Source organism: Mastigoproctus giganteus, chromosome 11 (assembly GCF_048544385.1).
Source record: "Mastigoproctus giganteus isolate SK-2022 chromosome 11, ASM4854438v1, whole genome shotgun sequence".
NCBI classification, from domain to species: Eukaryota; Metazoa; Arthropoda; class Arachnida; order Uropygi; family Thelyphonidae; genus Mastigoproctus; species Mastigoproctus giganteus.
This window is the reverse complement of record NC_143585.1, coordinates 22,593,690-22,618,425: the sequence shown is the minus strand read 5'-3', so window position 1 is coordinate 22,618,425 and position 24,736 is coordinate 22,593,690. Positions and strand designations below refer to the sequence as shown.

The window sequence follows — 24,736 nt, the reverse complement described above, 5'->3', positions numbered from 1 at the left end:
TTAGCCATAATTATGAGAGCTTCCTTGGACTCAGTGGAGGTACCCATAGACTGGAGATGTGAAAATGTGACCCCAATCCACAAAGGAGGATCAAAGGCTGACACAAGTAATTATAGACCTGTGAGTTTAACTTCTGTTCCAGAAAAATTAATGGAGGCACTCGTTAAAGAAGCAGTGCAGGATCATCTAGACAAGGCTTCAGTTATAGCTCGGACACAGCATGGTTTTGTTAAGGGGAAGTCTTGCCTGACCAATTTGATTGGATACTATTATGCAGTCACAAAAGAACTGGATGCACGGAATAACTTTGATATTATATACTTGGATCTTAGAAAGTCTTTTGATACTGTTGCACATGGAAGACTGCTGCACAAATTGGAGCAGTGTGGCATTGGAGGCAAATTGCTGCCATGGATAAAGGGGTGGTTGAGGGGGAGAAAACAGAGAGTAGTAATCAATGGACACTGCTCATCGTGGACTAATGTTATTAGTGGGGTCCCTCAGGGTTCAGTGTTGGGTCCATTATTGTTTTCTGTATTTATAAATAATATTGATGATGGTATATCAAGCTTAAGGTCCAAGTTTGCAGACGATACAAAGGTGGGCGGGGTTGTTAAGGACACTACTGATGCTATGCTACTGCAACAGGATCTGGAAAGGTTGAGCAGATGGGCTGAGAGGTGGCAAATGAAGTTTAACCTTGGCAAATGAAAAGTACTACATATGGGAAACAGCAACCCCAGAGCAACATATCAACTCTGTGGTACTACATTGACAGTGATAGAGAATGAAAAGTACCTGGGGGTAATTGTGTAGTCAGATATGAAGTTTTCTGAGCCGTGCAGACAGTCTGCACGGTGTCTTGTCAATGATATACAGGAATTTTTCTAGCAGGGATAAGGAGGTGATTATTCCCTTGTATAAGGCAATGGTCAGGCCACACTTTGAGTACTGTATACAGGTCTGGAGGCCTCATTTCAAGAAAGATGTAGAGCTGCTGGAACGAGTACAGAGAAGGGCAACAAGATTAGTGAATGGAACAAAGGGTTGCTCTTACGAAGAAAGGCTTAAGTTTTGCAAATTACAGTGTCTGGAGACTAGGCACCGGCGAGGTGATCTGATAGAGGTGTATAAAACCTTGAATGGTTCGAGCATGCTCAATACTGATGGGATTCTGTCTCTTGCTCAGAATGATCACCTAAGAGAACATAAATTCAAATTGAGGAAAGACAGATGTAGGATAGATGTGTGGAAATTTGCCTTTAGCCAGCGGGTAGTTGGTTGGTGGAACAGACTTCCATCCCTTGTTGTGGAAGTTGATAGCCTAAATAAATTTAAGGCTCGGCTGGATAGGTATTTCGAATGAACGGAGGGGTGAAGTGGAAGTTTTTTTTTTTTTTTTTTGCTGATGCTGCATAAGCTTGCTTTCTTGCATCATATGCCTCTGCTAAATGCTACAACTGCAGTCTTGTCTAGGTGATACTACAGTGCTTCTTTAACCAGTGACTCCATTCTTTTCCCAGAAACAGAAGTTAAACTAACATATCTGTAATTACTTGTGTCACCTTTTGATCGCCCTTTGTGAATTGGCGATACATTTGCACATTGCCAGTCGTAGGGACTTCTCCTGAGTCCCAGGATTCTCTTATAATCATGACTAAGGGCCTGCTTACTTCCTTTGCTGCTATTATTTATTTGTTATTTGGTTTTTTTTTTAGGAGCATTAGCAACTAAGGCCATATTGATCCGGGGATATGCGGTGGTCATTCTCTGACCTTTCTGCATCCTCCGTATTTGGTGGTCACGGGCTCGAACTCCGGTCTAATCAAGAAGCATGTGCTACGCACTGCTGCTCCTGCCCTTTGCTGCCTCTTTTAATATAACTGGATAGAACTCATCCACCCCAGGTGCCTTTTTTATGTTTAACTTCAACAATTTCTCCTCCATTTGCTCTCAATTATTACAAAATCCTTTCATTCCCTGTTACAGTTTATTAAACTTTCAGCATTCTCCTCCCTTAATAACTCCTCATGTGTGAATGTAGATGCAAAATACTCATTCATTTTGTCAGCTACCCTAGCAGGATCATCAACAATAGTACCATCGATATCAAGTGGACCAATCTGATTCATCCCCTTTCTTCTAGAGTTTATATAAGTAAAGAAGTCTTTACTGTTTCTTTAAGATTTCTCGTAATCTGTCTTTGCTTGCCTGATCTCTTTTGTGATTTTGTAACGGACTATCTTATATCTACCATAGGCTTCTGTGTCACCTGTTAATTTGTATCCCATGTAACTTGCTTCTCTACCACATGTCTCATTAGTTCATCTGACATCCATTTAGGCTTAAACCATGAACAATATTTCTTAGTTGGTATGAAAAGCCTAGTAGCTTCCAAGATTAATTCTTTGAATGCTTCCCATTTAGAGTTTACTGTTGGTATCATCACCAGTTGGTCTCATTGTACAGAATTTAAAAACTGTCTGAAACCACTGTAGTCACCTTTATGAGAGCAAAAACCCTTCCCTTTACCTTTATGGTAGTAACATGTTTGAGTAAATCCTACATCAGTACACTGTGATCACTGCTACCTATTGGTTCCTTTATCTGCAGAGTCTTAATGCATAAACAAAATCACTGCTGATAATCAGATCGATACTCCTGGTTACTTCTCGAACATGTTGCTGCAGAAAACAATCATCCAATAAATTCACATAAGGCTTGCCAGTGTGTGAGTGACCAACTCACAAGTTCCAGTCAACATCTTGGAAATTAAAATCCTCCATTATAAGACAATCTGATTTATTGGTCCACTCTATTTCTCTGTTCTGTTGTTCATTATACTCATCAGAGTCATCTGGCCTATACCACGCTCCTACTCTCAATTTTGCTTTCACAGTGCTTATGTCACACCAAACTGACTCAACACTGCACTGTCCACCCATATCATCTGGCTGCACTTCCTTAGATTTTGTGTGTTTCTTAACAAATAGCATAACCCCTCCTCCCTTCCTATCCTGTCTATTCTTCCTGTATACATTGTACTCCCCAAATTCCAGTTCTGCATTCCTTAATGTGTGTAACACCACGTCTCTGATATTCCAACAATATCTGCATTTGATGTTCTGACTAACACCTCAAGTTCATCAAATTTATTTACCAAACTCCTAGCATTGGTGTACAAGCAAGTATACATAAACCTGTCGTTATTCTTAGCTACCCTAACACAACCCATGTATTCACTTGTTCGCAATGACTCCCAGCACTCTCTGAAATCCCCCACACCTTGTTTTCCAGCTTGCTGCTCATTCCAATAGAAGCAGTGCAAGAATCACTTTCACCTCTGCCAATAGCTACTGTTAATCTATTAGTCCGTGTATCCCTCCCAAGCTAGCAGTTTTCCGACCTACCTAACACTGCCACGATAGCATCAGCAAATATTCTTGTATCCTTTCTATTTAAGTGTGTACCATCCCTGTAGAAGCAGTCTCTGCTGTTAACAAGCACAGACTAGGCTGAAAAAAATTCTACCCATTTTGTAGGCTTTAGTACTATTTGTAGCTTTGTATCTGTCCCATGCTATCTCTTTCTGATCTGTTTGACCAGCCAGCTCCACATTCATCCATCTCCAGATCCTCCTCCTGCAATATTTTCTTAATGGATTTATGGTATGCATTTATGGCTTCTATGATTTTCGCTTCAAGTGTATTCGCCCTCACTCTGCAATCCTCCCAATTAACAGGCTCCATACCCGATTAAATTGTCAAAGTCCTCTCTTCTGAAATTAAAATACATCCCTTTGCCTTTAACTACCATAACCTCTTTCTTCATCTTCCAACTTATGACTGCATGATCACTAACTGCCAATGGTCCTTCTATTTTAAGCCCAGTGATGTCATTTAATTCATGAGTAATGATGAGGTCAAGAATAGAATATTCTCACTCCTAGCATTATCTCTAACATGCTGGTACAAATAATAATCATCTAGTTTATTTAGAAAAAATTTTCCCCAAGGTGAGTTTTCCTCCCATTTCATTTAGGGCAGACTGAAGTCGCCCATAATAAGACATTTGCACATGTTTGCCTATTCCATTTGCATGTAAAGATTCTTGTTATATTCTTCACAAATTTCTAGTTTGTAGATCATCATCATCATCATCAGCCATTTTCAATCCACTGCAGGATGAAGGCCTCTCCAGCAACTTTCCAGTTGCTTCTGTTTTGAGCACTGGCCATCCATTTACTACCAGAGAACTCATGAATTTCATCTATCCATCTCCACCTTTGTCTTCCAGGTTTTCTTCTAGCTCCTCTTGGGTACCATTCTGTTATTTTCTTAGTCCATCTGTCATCATGTCTTCGAGCCATGTGTCCTGCCCAAGACCATTTTAGTTCTTTAGTTTTGATAAGAATGTCCTTTACTTGAGTTTGCTGCCTAATCCATGTGTTTCTCTTCTTATCTAACAGTCTGATTCCCAATATAATTCGTTCCATTCTTCGCTGTGTAGTTCTTAGCTTCTCTTCCATTCTTTTGGTGAGTGCCCAAGTTTCACTTCCATAAGTCATGGTGGGGAGTATACATTGGTTCATTATTTTACGTTTCAGACAAACTGGGATATTGCTCTTCAGTATGTGACTATATTTCCTGAATGCTATCCATCCAAAATTTATTCTTCTCTTGACTTCCAGCCATTTATCATTATTACAGCTAATAACTTGTCCCAGATAAGTACATGACTCCACCTTTTCAATTACTGCTCCTTCAATCATTATTTCCCTTTCCGTGGCATACTTGTTCATCATTACTTTTGTTTTAGCCATATTCATCTTTAGTCCAAAATCCTTACTAACTGTGCATAACTGATTAAGATTTTCTTCTAATTCTTTGGGATCGTGGCTTATGACCACAATGTCATCTGCAAATCGTAAATGGTTTAGGTACTCTCCGTTCACATTGACTCCTTTCTGTGACCAGTCTAATCTTCTGAAAGCTTCCTCAAGGGCAGCAGTAAACAGCTTCGGAGATATTGTGTCTCCTTGTCGAACTCCTTCCTTGATTTTAAATTTGCTACTGTCTTTGTCTTGTCTAATAAAGGATGTAGCACTCTCATATATTTTCTTCAAAATCATAATATATGGAGTATCTATGCCTTGTCTTTCCAGTGCCCGAAACATTGCCTTATGCTGTATGGAGTCAAATGCCTTTTCATAATCCACAAATGCCAGGCATAATGGTGTTTTATATTCATTTGCTTTCTCCATTAGCTGTGATATTACGTGAAGGTGATCCATAGTTGAGAATCCTGTCCTAAAGCCAGCTTGCTCTTTCGGTTGATTCTCATCAAGTATTCTTTCTAATCTGTTAGTAATGACCCTTGTGAACAACTTGTAGATATGGGATAACAAGCTAATTGGTCTATAATTTCCAATTTCTGATTTATCTCCTTTCTTATGCAGCAAAACTATGATTGCATTATTCCACTGCTTAGGCATCACACCTTTTCTAATGCACTTTGTGAAGAGCCTTGCCAGTTTTTGTGTTATGTCTCTTCCTCCCAATTTTAACAACTCTACAGTAACTTCATCTTCCCCCGGGGCTTTCCGATTCTTCATTTTCTTCAATGCATGTTCTACCTCATCGGGAAGAATATCGGGTATGTCGTATGTGTTGCTACTTTGCAATCCATCTTCCCCACTGCTGGTATCATTCCCTCGCTCCTTGTATAATTCTCTATAGTAGTCTTCTGCTATTTGAATTATGCCTTCTCTGCCGTTTATAAGTACACCATCGCTATTCTTCAGTTTCAGTATCATTTGTCTTTCTGTATTACTGCTCATGGCTGCTGATTTAAATCCTTTGTTTTCCCTTAATGCTTGTTCTACTTTTCTTGTGTTAAATCTTCTTATGTCCTCTCTGAGTCTCTTTCTAATGGCTTTGCATAACTCAGTATACTCAATTTTCTCCCTGTCAGTGTTTTTCTTGCTCTTCATTTGTCGTCTTTGGTTCATCATGACAAGTGTTTCTTGACTAATTTTTTCTTCTTTGGATTTCTGTTTCCCTATAGGTTTCTTGGGCTTTATCACTTTCAGAAAGTTGTAATATTCCTCGTCGATATCTTCGTCCTGAGCAGTCTGCAGAAGCTCAAACTTGTTCTTAAGTTCCAGTACATACTGCTTTTTCTCCTCCTCTGTTATTTCAAAGACCTTTGTATTATTTACTCGAGTCAGTTTTTTCCTTTCCTTTCCTACATCTATATCAAGTGTACATCTTACCATTCTGTGATCACTTCCAACATTTACCTTATTCAGGACGGTAACATCATTCACAATATATCTTCTGTTAGTGAGGATGAAGTCGATTTCATTAGTTGTTAATCCATTTGGACTCTTCCATGTCCACTTTCTGTTCACCCTTTTCTTGAAAAAAGTGTTCATTACTGACATTCCTTGAGATTCTGCAAATTCCACAAGTCTTTCACCACTTTTATTTCTTTCACCAATTCCAAAATTTCCTATAGTTCCTCTTTCTGCGCTGTTTTGCCTTTTTCCAACCTTAGCATTGAAGTCCCCCATAATAATAGTGTAGTGGGTTTTCTGCTCATCTAGAAGACTCTCAATTTCAGTGTACATTTCTTCAACCTCTTCATCATCACGGCTCGATGTTGGTGCATAAATCATTATAATCTTTAGCTTGTACCTCTTAGAAATCTTGAGTATTAGTCTTGACACCCTTGGTGATGTACTTTTGAATTCCAAAATGTTGTTTTTAAAATCTTTATGGACCAGAAACCCAACTACACCTTCACTCCTTTCACTGTTTCCATTGGTGTACAGCAGATTTCCACTTGATAAACTTATAAGTGATTCATTTCTTCTTCTTGTTTCAGCCAAGTCTGTAGATAACTCCCACTAACTCACACCACACAAATATGGTGTGAGTTACAAAAGCAAAGGTATAAATAGCATACCATTTGGGTGGTATCAAACTTGTGGAGTATGAAAAAGATCAAGAGTTATTGTACAGTATGGCATGAAATTATTTGTGCAGTACAAACAAGGTGCCAAAACAGCAAATGGGGTTCTGTCAATGATATACAGAAACTTTGCAGAAGAGATAAAAACTACAAGTTTAGAAACCTGTAGATAAAAGGATATTCTTGCTAAGGTTTCTAAACCTGTACATAAAAGGATATTTTTACTAAAAAAGACTGGGATTCTGTAGATTGCAGTATCTGGTAACCATCTGAGTAGTGACTTAATTGAAGTGTATAAGGCTTTAAAAGAGCTAAGTAAACTAAATGCTGATAGTATCTGTACTCTTTCTCAGATCAATTAATCAGATAAATGTGCAGAACATTTTATTGCAGTTTCTAAAATTTAATTTATGTTAGTAGGGTGGAAAAATGAATATTTAGTAAATCAAGCATCACTCAATAATAAAATTTAGCATTAGCATTAGTAGAGGCATTTGATGCAAGAAAGCAAGCTTATGCAGCATCAGCCAAAAAAAAAAAAAAAAAGTAAAATAAATAAATAAAAAATAACCACTTCCACTTCACCCCTCTGTTCGTTCGAAATACCTGTCCAGCTGAGCCTTAAACTTATTTAGGCTATCAACTTCCACGACAAGGGATGGAAGTCTGTTCCACCTACCAACCACCCGCTGGCTAAAGGCAAATTTCCGCACATCTATCCAACATCGTTTTTTCCTCAATTTGAATTTATGCCCTCTCAGTTGATTATTCTGAGCAAGAGGAAGAATCTCATCAGCATTGAGCATGCTCAAACCATTCAAGGCTTTGTACACCTCTATCAGATGACCTCGCTGGTGCCTAGTCTCCAGACACTGTAATTCGCAAAACTTAAGCCTTTCTTCGTAAGAGCACCCCTTTGTTCCATTCACTAATCTTGTTGCCCTTCTCTGTACTCGTTCCAGCAGCTCTACATCCTTCTTGAAATGAGGCCTCCAGGCCTGTATACAGTACTCTAGGTGTGGCCTGACCATTGCCTTATACAAGGGAATAATCACCTCCTTATCCCTGCTAGAAAAATTCCTATATATCATTGACAATACACCGTGAGCTACTCTTGCAGCCCATCTGCACTGCTCAGAGAACTTCATATCTGCCTGCACAACCACCCCCAGGTCCCTTTCATTCTCTACCACTGTCAGTGTAGTTCCACAGAGTTGATACGTTGCTCTGGGGTTGCTGTTTCCCATATGTAGTACTTTACATTTGTCAATGTTAAACTTCATTTGCCACCTCTCAGCCCATCTGCTCAACCTTTCCAGATCCTGTTGCAGTAGCATAGTGTCAGTAGTGTCCTTGACAACCCTGGCAACCTTCGTATCATCTGCAAACTTGGACATTAAGCTTGATATACTATCATCAATATCATTTATAAATACAGAGAACAATAAAGGACCCAATACTGAACCCTGAGGGACTCCACTAATAACATTAGTCCACGATGAGCAGTGTCCATTGATTACCACTCTCTGTCTTCTCCCCCTCAACCACCCCTTTATCCATAGCCGCAATTTACCTCCAATGCCACACTGCTCCAATTTGTGCAGCAGTCTTCCATGTGCAACAGTATCAAAAGCCTTTCTAAGATCCAAGTATACAATATCAAAGTTATTCCCTGCATCCAGTTCTTTTGTGACTGCATCATAGTATCCAATCAAATTGGTCAGGCAAGACTTCCCCTAACAAAACCATGCTGTGTCCGAGCTATAACTGAAGTCTTGTCTAGATGATCCTGCAGTGCTTCTTTAACCAGTGCCTCCATTAATTTTCTGGGAACAGAAGTTAAACTCACAGGTCTATAATTACTTGTGTCAGCTTTTGATCCTCCCTTGTGAATTGGGGTCACATTTGCACATCTCCAGTCCATGGGTACCTCCCCTGAGTCAAAGGAAGCTCTCATAATTATGGCTAAGGGTTTGCTTACTTCCTTTGCTGCCTCCTTTAATATAACTGGATAGATCCAATCCACCCCAGGTGCCTTTCTTGTGTTTATCTTCAACAATTTCTCCTCCAATTTACTCTCAGTTATTACAAGATTCTCTAGCTTACTGCTAGAGTTGAATACACCTCTGGCATTCCCCTTGCTGAATAACTCCTCATGTGTGAATGTCGATGCAAAATATTCATTTAGTTTGTTAGCTACCAGAGCAGGGTCATCAACAGTTGACCCATCGATATCATGTGGACCAATCTGATTCATCCCCTTCCTTCTAGAGTTTACATAAGTAAAGAACTCTTTGCTGTTTTTCTTCGCATCCCTTGCCAAGGATCTCTCGTAATCTGCCTTCGCCTGCCTAACCTCCTTTGTAACTTGGTTACAGATCAACTTGTATCTATCATAGGCTTCTGTGTAACACGTTAATTTGTATGTATCCCATGCCTTTTTTCTTCTCTGCCATATGCCTCATTAGTTCATCTGACATCCATTTAGGCCTAAACCTTGAACAATATTTCTTAGTTGGTATGTAAAGCCTAGTAGCTTCTAAGATAAGTTCTTTGAATGCTTCCCATTTTGAATTTGCTGTTGGTAACATCATCAGATGATCCCACTGTATAGAATTTAAATACTGTCTCAGTCCATCGTAGTTGCCTTTACGAAAGCAATACCCTTTCCCTTTACCCCTAATGGTAGTTACCTCTTTGAGTAACTCCCACTTCAGAACACTGTGATCACTGCCACCTAGTGGTTCATTTATCTGCAGATTCTTAATGCATGAAGAATCACTAGTGATAATCAAATCAAGAGTATTACTCCCTCTAGTTGCCTCCCGAACATGCTGATGTAGAAAACAATCATCCAATAAATCCACAAAAGCCTTGCTAGTGTGTGAGTGACCAGCCCTCAAATTCCAGTCAATATCTGGGAAATTAAAATCCCCCATTATAAGACTCTCTGATTTACTGGCCCACTCTATTTCTCTGTACAGTTTCTTATTATACTCATCAGAGTCATTAGGCCTATAGCACACTCCTACTCTCAATTTTGATCTCCCAATGCTTATGTCACACCAAACTGACTCGACACTGGCCTGTCCGGCGATGTCGACTGGCTTCACTTCCTTGGATTTTATGTGTTTCTTAACTAATAGCATAACCCCTCCTCCCTTCCTATCCTGTCTATCCTTTCTGTAGACATTGTACTCCCCAAATTCCAGTTCTGCATTCCTTATATCTGTGTGACACCACGTCTCCGAAATCCCAACAATATCTGCCTTTGATGTTTTGAGCAATACCTCAAATTCATCAAATTTATTTACTAAACTCCTAGCATTGGTGTACACGCAAGTATACATGCACCTGTTCTTCCTCTTAGCCATCCTAACACAACCCATGTGTTTACTTGTACCCCCATGATTTCCAGCAGTCTCTGAAATATCCTGTATCTTATTTTCCAGGCTGCTGCTCATTCCAATAGAAGCAGTGCAAGAATCACTTTCTCCTCTGCCAGTGGCTGCTGTTAATCTATTAGTCCTTGTATCCCCCCAATTTAGCAGTTTTCCGACCCACCTAACACTGCCTCGATAGCATCAGCAAACATTCTTGCACCCTTTCTATTTAAGTGTATCCCATCCCTGTAGAAGCAGTCTCTCCTGTTAACAAGTACAGTCCAGGCTGAAAAAAATTCTACACCTTGAGCCCTGCACAATCTTTCCAGGGCCGAATTGATCGACAGGGCTCTCATCGTATACTCCCTCCTATCGTGTCTGGGCAGAATTGCAGACACTTTCAAATTCAGCCCTAATTCACGGCTTTTTTTCATCAGTGACCTGTACTTGTTAAGTAATTCCGCCGGTCTCCTACTCTTAATATCATTAGTGCCAACGTGTACAACTATATCACCTTTTGTGCCCTTAAAAGATGATATCCGCTCTACGTCATCAACCTTTGCCCCTGGCAGACATACCCTGGTCCTGTTCCACCTATCTTTTTTACAAAGCATGTTTCCCGTTTCCCTGACAATAGAGTCACCAACAACTACTAGTTCCTTTGGGACCAGCGCATTTTGCCTTGGGGGTTGCCACTGTGTTGCGCGATGACCAAGTGCAAGCTCTGGCATTGGTGTGGGCAGCTGAGAGCTTGATGGGCCCCTCACTTGTAATCCTTCGAGGGCATCCATTTATAACAAAAGAGTGCAGGACTGCTAAAGAAATCCATGAAAGAATGACTAGAATGTTTCAGAAAGTATCAACCCAATGCTGCAACTGTTGCAAGGTGGTGAGCAGAGCTCAAAAGAGGGCAGCAGTTAGTTGAGAAAGATCCAAGGTCTGGTTGGTCATTGGAAGCAATCAATTTGGAAACAATCATCATCATTGAATAAAAAAAATTAGAAAACAAAAGAATTAGTGTTTGAACTTGAAAAGTACATTTAAAATGCTTTCCCATGGAAGCATTTTAACAATAATACATGAGCATTTGGGAATGTTACAACATTGGTGCAAAATTGGTTCTCAGAAACCTTTCCATTCATGACAAGCATCAGAAGGTGGAGTCATCAAAAGAGAATGAAGCCTTAGGATTCACTTCTATTAAGATGTTCTGGCATTACTTCTTTAACTATTGATCCTAATATTTTCTCTGGAACAGATCTTAACTCACCAGTCTGTAGTTACCCACTTTACTGAACTACTGTTGTAAATAGGATATACATTTATACATCTCCATTCTGCAGGTTCTTCTGAATCTAAGGATGCACTCATTGTCATAGCTAAAGGTTAAGTATTCTCTTTTGAAGCTTATTTTAGTATAATTGAATAGATTCTATCAGTCCCAGGCACTTTACTCAGTTTTATCTTTGGAAATTTCTTTCCACTTACTTTCTGTTATTATAAAACTCACTTAACTACTAATCAGAATTAGGTAGTCCTCCGCAAACTCCAGCTCTAAAAACATCATGTCTGAATGTAGATGCAAAATTATTAAGTTTATCAGAAATTTGATCACCAACAGTTACACCAATTCCTTGCAGGTTTTCTTTGCATTCTTAGCCACACTTCTGATAATCTATCTTAGGCTGCTTACTTCTGCATAAAATTTATAATCATCCCATCCATTGTTATTCTCTGCCACTAAGCTCAACAGTTAATCTAAGTATTATGTAACCTTCTCATACAGTGAGAAAAGATGGCTCTTTTATTCTTTGAATCGATGCACTAATGTTTATGCACAGTCCTGCAAGTATTGGTGTGTCTTCCACAACTCCATCTTGCATACACCATAATGAGCCCTCAAGATGGTATTGTGCTAGAGAGCTAAGGTTAAGTTAGTTCAAAGTGGGAGTGGATAATCGCTTCCTGACAATCAGAAAAGTGCATGTGACTGTCAACAAATTGTTATTTAGAAAAATCCACTTTCAAAGATATCCAAGGAGTCATGATTTTGGACCACTGTGCTTAATCCATTTTCCCTCCAGTTACTGATCAAGCAAGCTCCTTCTGTTACTCTGAAACAGTGGAGAGATGGATATGTGCCTATCTCAGTGGAACTCATATCCATCAATGAGATACTCTAAAAGCTGTGGGGAAAGCTATATCCAGATATAACCGTTTTGAAAGTTTTACTGATAAAGAACAATCCTTACACCTTTCAAAAGGCACAAAATATGTTACTTCCAACACATTCCATAGGACCCCCCCTGTTTCTGTACTCCAAATTCTAATGTTGCACTGACTGATAATAATACACAGTGAGCCATTAAATCAGAATGTCTTATAATGGAGGATTTTAGCTTTCCAGATATTGACTGGAACTTGTAGCAAGAACTCTGTGGTTTTATTGGATGACTGTTTACAACATCAACATGTCAGACAAATGACAATAGAAAGCAATACTTCATCTAATCTTCATCTGATTATCAGCGGTGACCCTTCATGCATTAAGAATCTACAGATAACAGACCCACTAAGTGGCAATGATCAGTGCATTGATGTGGGATTTACTTAAAGATGCAACTACTGTCAAGGGCTTTTGTTTTCATAAAGGTGTCTACTGCAGTCTCAGCTAGTTTTTGAATTCTATGCAGTGGGATCAATTGATGAAGTTACCAACAGTAAATTCTAAATGGGAAGCATTCAGAGATGTAATCATAGAAACTACTAAGCTTTTTATACCAATTAAGAGATACTGTTCAAGGCTTATACAAATGGTATCAGAAGTACTCATAACACTCACAGCAGAGAAAAAGAATACATGGAATACATATAAATTATCAGGTAATACAGAAGCCTACAACAGATAAAGACTACTGCAATAAAGTCACAAGGGAAGTTAGGCAAGCTAAGGTATATTACGAGAAGTCTGCTAGGACATATCTTGGGTACTACTGTGTACCCAAGCCTCATTTGTGGATGGGATGTGGATCTGTTGAAGTGTGTGTGCAGAGAAGGGCAACAAGATTATTGAGGGGAACAAAAGGATGCCCTTTACAGAAAAGGATTCAATTCTGAAAACTGCAGCATTTGGAGACATCTGCAAAAAAGGCTGAATGAGGTGTTTAAGGCTCTGAATGGACTGAGTAAGCTCAATGCTGATGAAATCCTTTCTCTTACTCAGACTATACACGAGTGGACACAAATTTAAATTGAGAAGGTTGATTGCAGGATATATGCGCAGAAATTTACCTTCGGCCAGCAGGTAACTGATTGTTGGAATAAACTTCCATCTGGTGATGTGGAAGTGGGTAGTTTGAATATATTCAAGGAAGAACTAGACAAACTATTAGAGAAGATGGAGAGGTGTTAGAGGAAGTATTGTTTTCCTTTTTTGGCTGATGCTGAATAAGCTTGCTTTCTTGCATCATTTGCCACTACTTTTACTAATATGAATGATACATTAATCCAAAAATGCTACCTTTAAAAAGACTTCTACCATTCTCAAATGCTGAAAAAGTCATAAGAATTATATCATTTTTTCCTTATCTCACAACTTGATACTATAAGAATCAAATTAAGAGATAACTGTAACTTGCAGTTTTAACTTTTTACATTGAAACATTTATGAAGAAATTTCCACATTAGAAATTTCAATATACCCAATTCTCTGCTTCCCCTTCTTACTGATCTCTCATGTCATAGTGAAGACAAATGGGCATGCTACAAGGTTCCTTCACTGACATTAGTTCCATTTGAGTTCCTCTGTAAGAAGTATACAGAGGAGCTTTCCTTTGCAAAAATTCCCCATTCATAAAATTCTTATACTACATACAAATTTTTCTTTAATATGGAAGTTCATTATTGAACTATGCTTCATATGAAGTCAAAGGTGAATATAAAATCATATAAACTTAATATAAAGTTAGTCTTTTCTCATGAAAAGAATTAATAAATTTATTCTTTATTTCAGAGCAATTACTGGCACAATACTCTTATCTGAGATGTGATACTAGTGACAATTTTAAAGGGACAGGGAGAGAAAAAATGGGTCAGATAACCCTAGCACTGCTCATAGCTGCATATAATTACGTTAATGTGTGGGAGAAAAATTTTTGACGTCATATATTGTTATCAGTTATACCCAAGTGGGCATTTTAACTTGCATATCAAGAGGAGTCAGAACTATTCTCAGTCAAGGATTATCCCTCATACTTCATATTTTTTCCTCTAAATTTTGCTATATCAATTCCAATTACAGGTTTATGTCAATGTTTTTTTTTATTTTTTTTTGGTTTTAATTTAAAAAAATTTAATTTATCAATTATAAAATTAAAATGGGGTTTAGGGTCAAATATGGCATTGTCGATATCTTAAAATTCTTTCTCTATCTTGGTTGTGTTTGTCATTTTCTTAGAATTGTAGTCCTGATGATGTGTCAGTCATTTTAGTTATTTGAATAAATTTCTGCATACTATGAAAACAAATGATAAATGTGAGAACCTCAGCAATGCCAAATGTGCAAAATTTGCTTTTAATTCACTTTGTGGCTGATAGAAAGCAATGTGTTCAAAATACAAATAGATATCCCAATAAACATGGAAGACATTCACTGCTGCCTAACAAAATGTGCTTCAAAAAATGCTTGAAAAGAATTTCGCAAAAAATATGACTAAAAAAGATTACTCAACTTTATTATTAGATTATTACGCCCTTTTTTTTTTTTTTAAGTTAATGTTAAGGCAGATTATGAGAAATCTCTGGCAAAGAAAAACAGTAAAGACTTCTATGCTTATATTAACAGTAGAAGGAAGAGGTTTTGTTTGTGTTTGTTATTTGGTTTTTAGGAGCATTAGCAAGTAAGGCCATATTGCTCCGGGGATATGCGGTGGTCATTCCCTGACCTTTCTGCATCCTCCGTAATTGGTAGTCACAGGCTCGAACCCCGGTCTAATCAAGAAGCGTGTGCTACGCACTGCTGCACCTGCCCACCTGGCTACGGAGGCGCCGAGGAAGAGGTTGAATCACATTGGGTCACTCGATGCTATGGGTTAACTGTTGATGACTTTGCTCAGGTTGCGGACAAATTGAATAGGTATTTTGCATCTACATTCACACATGAAGAATTCTTTAGGGAAAAACATGATAGAAGTTTAGCAAACTCTAATGAGGAACTAAATGACTTTATGATAACTGAAAGGAAAGTGGAGGAGAAATTGTTGAAGATGGATCTAAAAAAGGCAACTGAAGTGGATGGAATCTATCCAATTATATTAAGGGAGGTAGCAAAGGAAGTAAACAAACCCTTAGCCATAATTATGAGAGCATCCCTGGATTCAGGAAAGCTCTCTATGGACATGAGATGTGCGAATATATCCTCAATTCATAAAGGGGATCAAAAGGCAATGTAATTACCGACCTGTTAGCTTAATGTCTGTTCCAGGGAAAATAATGGAATCACCAGTTAAAAGAAGTAATGCAGGGGCATCTGGACAGGCATGCAATTATACTGCAATCACAGCACAGATTTGTTAAGGATTGGTCTTGTCTAACTAATCTGATAGATTACTGTGATGCAGTGACCAAGGAACTGGATGCAAAAAATTATTTTGACATCATATACAGGAATTCCCCGACTTAGATAAAGGTTGCGTTCCACAGAATGCTATGTAAGTTGGAATTTTCCCCCATGCTTGTGCAGCACTTGCAACTGTGCTCGCTGAATTGACTGAATCAAAAAAGAAATGTTCGATGAACATGTAAACAGAATTATTTATTGTATTTATTCAATTTTTTATCTCATGCACAGGAAAAATTACAAAGTGTGTGATTTAAAAAAATTTCAAAATTATAAAATTACAAAAAAATAGAGGGGACAGGCATAACGTCAGTAAGTTTTACCTCTCGAGCATCATTGCCAGAATCGACATCTTCAGCTGATAAGTACGCTGCTGCAGAGGTTGAGGGCTATGGGGATTTAGAAGGGGTCAGCTGTTCAACCTTACAAAAGAACATATTAATAGATGACTGGATGGTGGCTTTTTTCTTTTCGTCGTAGATTTCTTTGTAGCAAGCAAGCACATCATTCACCCCCTCTATTAACTTTTAAGAATCGTTCGCGGTCAGGATTCATCTTCTCAAACCCCGCCATTCCCGATGCAATTTCACGAAATGCCATTGCCACCTCTCTTGGTGATGAAGCGTTCGGCTCCTCATTTGGTTCATCTTGAGCTTTGTCAGCATTTTCTTCTTTCACTATCGCTGCCTGCAAGGCAGTAAGTTCTTCACTAGATAATTCCTTCTCTTCTTCCTCTATTAACTCCTCCTTGTCTGTGGCATCAACCTCCAACTGAAGTAGCTCTGCTACCTTTACAATCTTATCTGTAACCTCTTCACATGATTCGTCTATTTCAAATCCTTTGAAGCCTTTTACATTCTGTGGGCATATTTTCTTCCATGTGCCATTTAAACAACTTTTAGTAATTTCCGCCTAGGCCTTATTAATATTTAAGATGGTGTGGTAAATATTGTAAGATTTCCAAAAGTCTCTTAACGTAAATTTTTTTTCATCATCTACTGCAGACATTGGCTGAGCAAATGTTCTGCGTAAATAGTATGCTTTTAAATTCGAAATAACACCCTGATCCATAGGTTGGGTGAATGAAGTTGTGTTTGGCAGTAGAAATATGATTCTCAAGTTCAAATTGAAATCATCTAGATGCGTAGGATGTCCAGGGGCATTATCCGATAGAAGCAAAATCTTGAAAAGAACGTCGTTGTCTTTACAATATTTTTCAACCTCGGGAATGAAGCAGCATTTAAACCAATCCTCAAAGAGAGATATTGTTATCTATGCTCTCTGGTTAAATCGTAAATGCACAGGTAGGGTGGCTTTATTGATGCCCTTAAATGCACAAGGATTTCCAGAATGGTACACAAGCAATGGTTTTAATCTGTAATCTCCTGCAGCATTATCCCCAAGCACGAGCGTGGCCCTATCTTTTGACGCCTTGAAACTTGCCATTGTATTTTACTCTTTGACAATGTATGTTAGATCCGACATTTTTTTCTAATATAGAGCAGCCCCGTCAACATTAAAAATTCACTGTGTTGAATAGCCGCCTTCATCAATAATGTTTTCCAACACATCACAAAATTTCTCTGCAGCTACAGAATTGCCACTGGCAACTTCACCGCATACTTTAACCAACGCGATGTTTGAACCTATTAAACCACCCATTACTCGCAATGAACTTGGATTAGGGTTCGCCGTAATTATCCTTAATATCTTTATAAATACTTGTTGCTTTTGCTTGAATGGTCATTAGATTCAGGAGCACTCGCTTCTGAATCTGATTTTCCATCCATATTATTAACAGCTGTTCCATCTTCGATATAGCACCTGAACACTGTTTTGTGATCACTGTTGATCTTAAGTGCATTGATCCTTTGACATGTTCTTTTATACATGCACTATCCTTTAAAATAGTATTCACTGTTGAAACAGCGAGACCTAATTCCCTTGCAATAGATGACAAACTTGTCCTGCTTCGTACTTCTTAATCATTTTCATCTTCATTTCTAAATCAACTTTGTTTTATTTCCTGGCACTACCATCACTTGCACTTTCCATTGGTCCCTTTCCCTTCATCATTGTAATATGTAAATAAGAACAATATTTAAAATAACTAAATGCACAAGGCATAATACATTAAGAGTTTAATATCTATATAATATCGGTGTGTAGATACACCATAGACAACTCTTAAGAAACTACAAGGTAGTTATTGTTGTAGGCATCATTTGCTCTTTCTCATATTGTGCTCTGCCGTCGTGAAGGCAGAGCACAATATGAGAAAGAGCAAATGATGCCTACAACAATAACTACCTTGTAGTTTCTTAAGAGTTGTCTATGGTGTATCTACACACCGATATTATATAGATATTAAACTCTTAATGTATTATGCCTTGTGCATTTAGTCATTTTAAATATTGTCATATACACCTTTTGGCATCTCTCATATTGTGTGATTATCTTCACAACTGGGTCGTCATGTCTGCAATACCAGGGTACCTGCCCACCCACTGATGATAGGCCAATAGCCTTGAAACATGCCTGGGTGGTGGTACTCACTGAGAATAAGTAACAATAGTCTTCTCTATTAGTGAAGCGTTACTTATTCGAGGTAGTGCAATATCATGGCAACTCGTCGTGAAGGCAGAGCACAATATGAGAAAGAGCAAATGATGCCTACAACAACTACCTTGTAGTTTCTTAAGAGTTGTCTATGGTGTATCTACACACCGATATTATGTAAATAGGAACGAAGAGAAGTTTCTGAAAATGTTTTTTATATGATTGAAGATTTCAGTGAAGGGAACACATTTCACCATAATAACGTAAAAACCCACACAATTGCAATTATCAGTATTATCACAAATGCAATAAGATGGAGTGTAAACTCTATCTTATTGCACTAAAGCCCAAAAACCAGAAAGTGTTTTATGGTAATGACTTCCAGAAACATATATTAGAAAAATATCACAAAGGCATTCAAAATTGATTCTTATAATGGGAACATATGATAACAAAGAAACGGTAGTGCAATTTCCAAATGCCATTTAAAAATATGACAGTTTAGAGAGATAAACAGCTTAGTAATATAGCGAAATTTTCAACTTCCAAGGACTTGAAACAAATTACAAAAAAACAAAAAAGCAAACAATGTGTTATTGGGTTCACATTACGGTATTTTCATGATATCGTAATGTGAACCTCCATTTATTCCTACGGGATGAGAAATACGTTTCCACGATTTTTTTTAAGTTTGCATCGGCCAGCAAAAACTTACATAAAGTCGAATATTACGTAAGTCGGGGAGTTCCTGTACTTGGATTTCAGGAAGGCTTTTGATACTATTGCATATAAATGACTGCTGTACAAACTTGAGCAATGCAGTTTGTATAGCATTAAGCGCAAGTTACTGGTATGGATAAAGGGATGGTTAAGTGGAAGACAGAGTGGTTATCAATGGGCATAGCTCTTTGTGGACTAAAGTTATTAGTGGAAGTCCCATGCTTAAGTGCTGGGCCAATTGTTATATTTAATATTTATCAAATGATACTGATGAAGGTATATCAGGTTTAATGCCTAAGTTTGTAAATGATACAAAAGTTGACAGAGTGGTTAATGACAGTCAGCAGGGTGAGCTACTGCAACAAGATCTAAAAAAATTGAGTCAATGTGTGAGAAATGGCAGTTGAAGTTTAACACTGACAAATGCAAGGTACTGCATATGGGTAGCAGAAACCTCAGAGTACTCAAAGTAGTGAAGAATGAAAAATACCCAGGGGTAATTGTGCAGTCAGACATGAAATTCTCTGAGCAATGCAAACATGCTGCCAGGCCAGCTCATGGGTTTTTGTCAATGATATATAAAAATTTTGGTAGTAGGGATAAGGAGGTGATTATCCCTTTGTATAAGGCCATGGTTAGAATACATCTTGAGTACTGTCTACAAGTCTGGAGACCTCACTTTAGAAAGTGATGTAGATCTGCTGGAAAGGGTGCAGAGAATGGCAATCAGAGTGGCGAAGGGAACAAAATGGTGCTCTTATCTAGAAAGGCTTCAGTTCTGCAAAATTCAGCATCTCAAGGCTAGGCACCTGCGTGGAGATCTGACTGAGGTGTTTAATGCTTTGAATGGATTGATTAAGCTTAATGTTATTGGCATTCTTCACTTGCTGAGACTACACACATGGGGGACATAAATTCAAATTGAGGAAGAATAGTTGCAAGATAGATGTGCAGAAGTTTGTCTTCAGCCTGTAGATGGTTGGTTGTTGGAACAGGCTTCCATCTGTTATTGTGGAAGTGGTTGAATAAATTCAAGGAAGAACTAGACAAATTCTTGGAGGTTACAGATGGGTAAACCATGTAGTTTCTTTTATTTTACTACTACTGCGAAACAGTTTCTACTACTGCGAAACATTTTTTTACACATTGAAAGTCATTGAAAATTTAGTAAAAGATTATTTAATTAATAAGATTGTTATTAAATAATCTTTTACTAAATAAATGTTATAAGACCTAAGTATAAAACATACTAATGAGAAAATGTCAATACTTTAGTTAACATATTTCCAAAAAAAGAATCAATATGTATAAAGTTAAGTGGGATCTACAATATGTTTTAATTTATCATATAACACAAACAATATTCAAATTATCACATTTACAGAGAACCTTGATTACCTAGGCTAATAACATGGAGCAGGATGTCAGTTAATCAAAAACTACAATTTATTCACAAGAAATTAACAATTTGTATATTATACAAGCATATACAATCATTTAAAAAATAAAATTTATTAACAGCAAATGCATGTTTTATATGCACAGTACTGTATATACCTGCAAGAGAAACTTATCTATGTTTTACATAGATTAATTTTTTTTAAAAAACAAGAACCAAAGATAAAATTAACTTGCAGGAAATAATCTGATATAATATCAGATTACTTCCTGCAACTTAATTTGATTTATCTGTTGAAACTGTTTTAATGTATATTAGTTCTAAATTTTTATAAATTTTAAAAGTATAGAACAGAAAAACAGTAATACTTTTAAGCCATTTCAACAAAAACAATTGCGTAAGGTATTTAGGTGGAGAAGGCCATGCATTATGAAACTACGGAATATGTAATTTTTAAATATAAATAAATATTGTAATTCCTGTTATTTTGCTTCTATGGCAAACTAACATTCAACTATTCAATAGTGCCTAAGAAAAAAATATATATACTAAAATAAGCAATGCTGATTTTAAGACAAAAAAAGTTAAATAAAAAAATTAAAAAGGTCTTGCACAAATACTCAAAAGTTTCACTGTATGTGGAATACTGTAGTTGATTTACAACAGATGATATTGATGCTGGATTTATGTAGCCTGGAGCCAGGGTGCACATATTTTTAGAGGTTCTTTACTATTGTTTACCATTGCACAAGTATGCAAAGTATTTTTATATAATGGTATATAAATTAGATGAGATAAAGAGATTTAAATGCATTAACAAAAAGAGGAATAATTAACGGCTAAAGCTGTTAATGCTTTTTAAGGAAAACTTTAAAGTTTTCTTTAAACCTTTAAAAATCTCTAAAAGTACTATCATTGGTCCAGAGTAACTTTGTCCTTGTTTGCAGTAACATTAAATAATAATGAAAGAAAAAGGGGATCATGGAAAGAACTTTCCATCTACAAAGTTAAAGTTTCATCTCTTATGAAATAAAAGACACGTCACCACTTTTTCTTTATCCAAAGTTTTCATAAAATTATTAAAACTTTGTATATCAACTTCTACATACATTTTCAGTAGAGAAAATCCTTACAGTAATACAGTGATTAAAAATTTACACAACTTATATATTGTTAATTAATTTATTAATTACTTGACTACCAGATTATGCAAAGACAATCTGGTATCATGTTATATTAACTATAATAAGTAATTATAATAAATGTTCATATTCTTGAAATCTTGAACCTCTGAACAAAAGTAGTAAAACTGACTAAAAACTTTGTTTGGATTGTGCAATTTTGATACCCTGTATAATATAAAACTATCCCCAAATAATCAGATATCAGTTCCTTGTATGCCATCATCTCCTATGGATTTCAGGATTTCACACGAGAACAAAATTAAGAAAGATAAAAAAAACATTGCTGTTCTAATAAAAATAATATCTGCTGTTAGTTACACCTATTAATCTGTTAAATATTTCCAATTTCATGACCATATATATAAATAGATTTATGATCTTGTCAACAAGTTTGTATTCCAACCTAATGGCAGAACATTACCTACCTCATATCCTAATACAGTTTTAAAAGCATTGTCTTAAGAATTTAAAGTTACTCAAAGCAAAATCTTACATTAATTTCTAAAAGTGCAATCAAAACTAACATGACTGAACTGAAAATAAAGCCGCCTGATTTTTTCAGCCAATACAAATGATTACTTTACACTATCAAGTGTAACAATTTCATTTTATAAGCATTTCACAATATTCATATGATGATGAGTTCTCATACAGGATGGGGGTGGAGGGAAAGGGAAAGAGAGAGAGAGAGGGCGGGCCTCTCTAGGCTTCATTAAACTGTCTCTAATTTAACAGGATGGAGTTACAATCTTTTGAATCTGTAGCCAAGCAGTTATATTAGGCTTGATGATGGATGATTTGGGGAATAGCAATCCAATATAACTGCACCATGTTTTTTTTTTTTTGCAAAATAAACTTATATAAACATTAAAAACTTCTGAAGCCCCATTTAATAAATACATGTAATCCAGTGAAAAAAGTAAAATTAATAATAACAAATCTACAATATTCAGTATCAAGATGCCATGGTAAACACTTTTTTATATATATGTGATCAACACTAGCATCACTGCTTTGGTTGTTTTTGTTCCCAAACATTTAAGTTTGTGATCAAATTATTCTCGATTATCTTTTTTATGCAGTTTTACACCTTCACGCAGCTATTAATCATATCCCATTCCGTACAGCAAAATTACATTCTATCAGATTTATTTATCTTAATAGCAACTAACAACACTAGTTTGCTTCAGTTTATGTAGTAATCCATTACATTTACAGAACTGACTCAAACTATTTTTCAATACTGCTTTTATTTTGTAACACATATACATGTCTGCATATAAAAATGCTTTTCATATATTGCTTCTATATGTGTCTACATATATATATACATAAATGTCTTACATTGCCTATTCTTAAATAAACATAACTAGTATAAAGTAACTACTCTAGGGGCGATTTTCAAAGTATTTTAATTTTTCAACTTATAATGTAATTATAATACAATATAGCAAAATTGCGAATGGTTTGGTGCAATTTTGTAACTTGTTGCGCCATCTTTTGATTATACGAGAAACTATAACGGAGATATGACATTACACACACACACAAATATGATCTGCATATAATATTCCAACCGAATTATTTAAACAATTTGCTGAAATTCGTTACATAAGCTTAAACAAATGAGAGTAATACTCGGAATGCACTTTATTCGTTTACTTAAAAACAGATAAATAAATTTCACATTCAGAATCAGACATTTCACATGGTGAAGTAATTCAAAACGGATATCATATTTTGTTATTCGAAGAAACTGGACTATTGAAATAATAAATAGAGTTCTGAAAGAATGAAGTTCGCTTAGTGACTAACCAAAATTGGATATTTAAATCTAAATATTGTGTATTCGTTTGAAAATGGCCTATATCTACTATATCGCCCTAATCAGGGGATGTGGAAAGTAGTGTCGCCTTTAGACCATAGATGTCATGAGAAGCACAGACAGTCCGTCTTGGGATAGAAGAGCGCTACTGAAATGGTCATAATTTGGCACATAACGCCACACCTACCTCACGCCGGTATCTTCACCGGATACCTAAGATGTCAAGACAGCTGGTGGGGTAATTTTCATCCAGAAGTATCCCATAGGACATCAAAATAATTGACAACAACAACAGCGATTGATCAACTGCAACAATTTTTCGTATCCAAAATGGCGTCGTATCGTTTTCCCGCCGAAACGCACGTTTCAAACACGGATTATTTTCTCTTTCTTAATGCGAGGTATATATAGTACCAAACACTTAGACGAAGAAAAAATCAAAAATAAACGTTCATTTATCTATTTTAGTTTCTTACGTAATAAGCGTACTCTGTTCTTGTAAAAGGTTTGTTTTTTACTTTTGTTTTTACGCGATTCGAAGAAAGTTTTTATGATACGTAGTAATGGCGAAAGATGACACGACCTATTTTCGTGTTTACAAATTTCTCCATCAGAGGTCTCTAACCTCGCGGCGTCTCGAAGTTCTCTTCCCGTACAAATATAGTACACGTACATTGATCACGTGTTATGGGTTGGCATTATGCCAGTTTGCTCGCTGGAATGCAGGAGGTGGCAGCAAAAAAGGAAGAAGAAAGAAAAAAAAAGCTGCTTTAGTGCTAGATAGAGCAAGCTTTCTATTTCCTGTTTTGCAACATGAATAATCCGTAATGATGAAACAGTTTTAATTCTTCTTACGAAAGAGGAAAACTGAACAGAACAGGAAGAAGTAATATTATTAATTTAAAAACCTTCTATGTCACATTCCATAGATTGCTCTTATTAAAAAATAAAAAGCAATCATAATTTGAAATTATTCCAATATAAAATAACGTGTATACATATGGAAAGTAACGAAAAATACTCGTGATAAGGCTAACTTTCCCATACATTGTATTTTCACTAACAGCCATAATA

At 36.7% G+C, this 24,736-nt stretch overlaps 1 protein-coding gene across 1 annotated transcript in view; it reads right to left on the bottom strand.

Annotated features, from left to right (window-relative positions):
* LOC150077776 (uncharacterized) overlaps positions 1-23,909 on the bottom strand; it is a 172,832-nt gene extending 148,923 nt beyond the window's left edge. Inside the window, exon 1 of the mRNA XM_090384362.1 lies at positions 23,850-23,909. The gene's annotated coding sequence lies outside the window, so the exon portion shown is untranslated. The remainder of the gene's footprint in view (positions 1-23,849) is intronic.
* Positions 23,910-24,736: the final 827 nt, after the last annotated feature.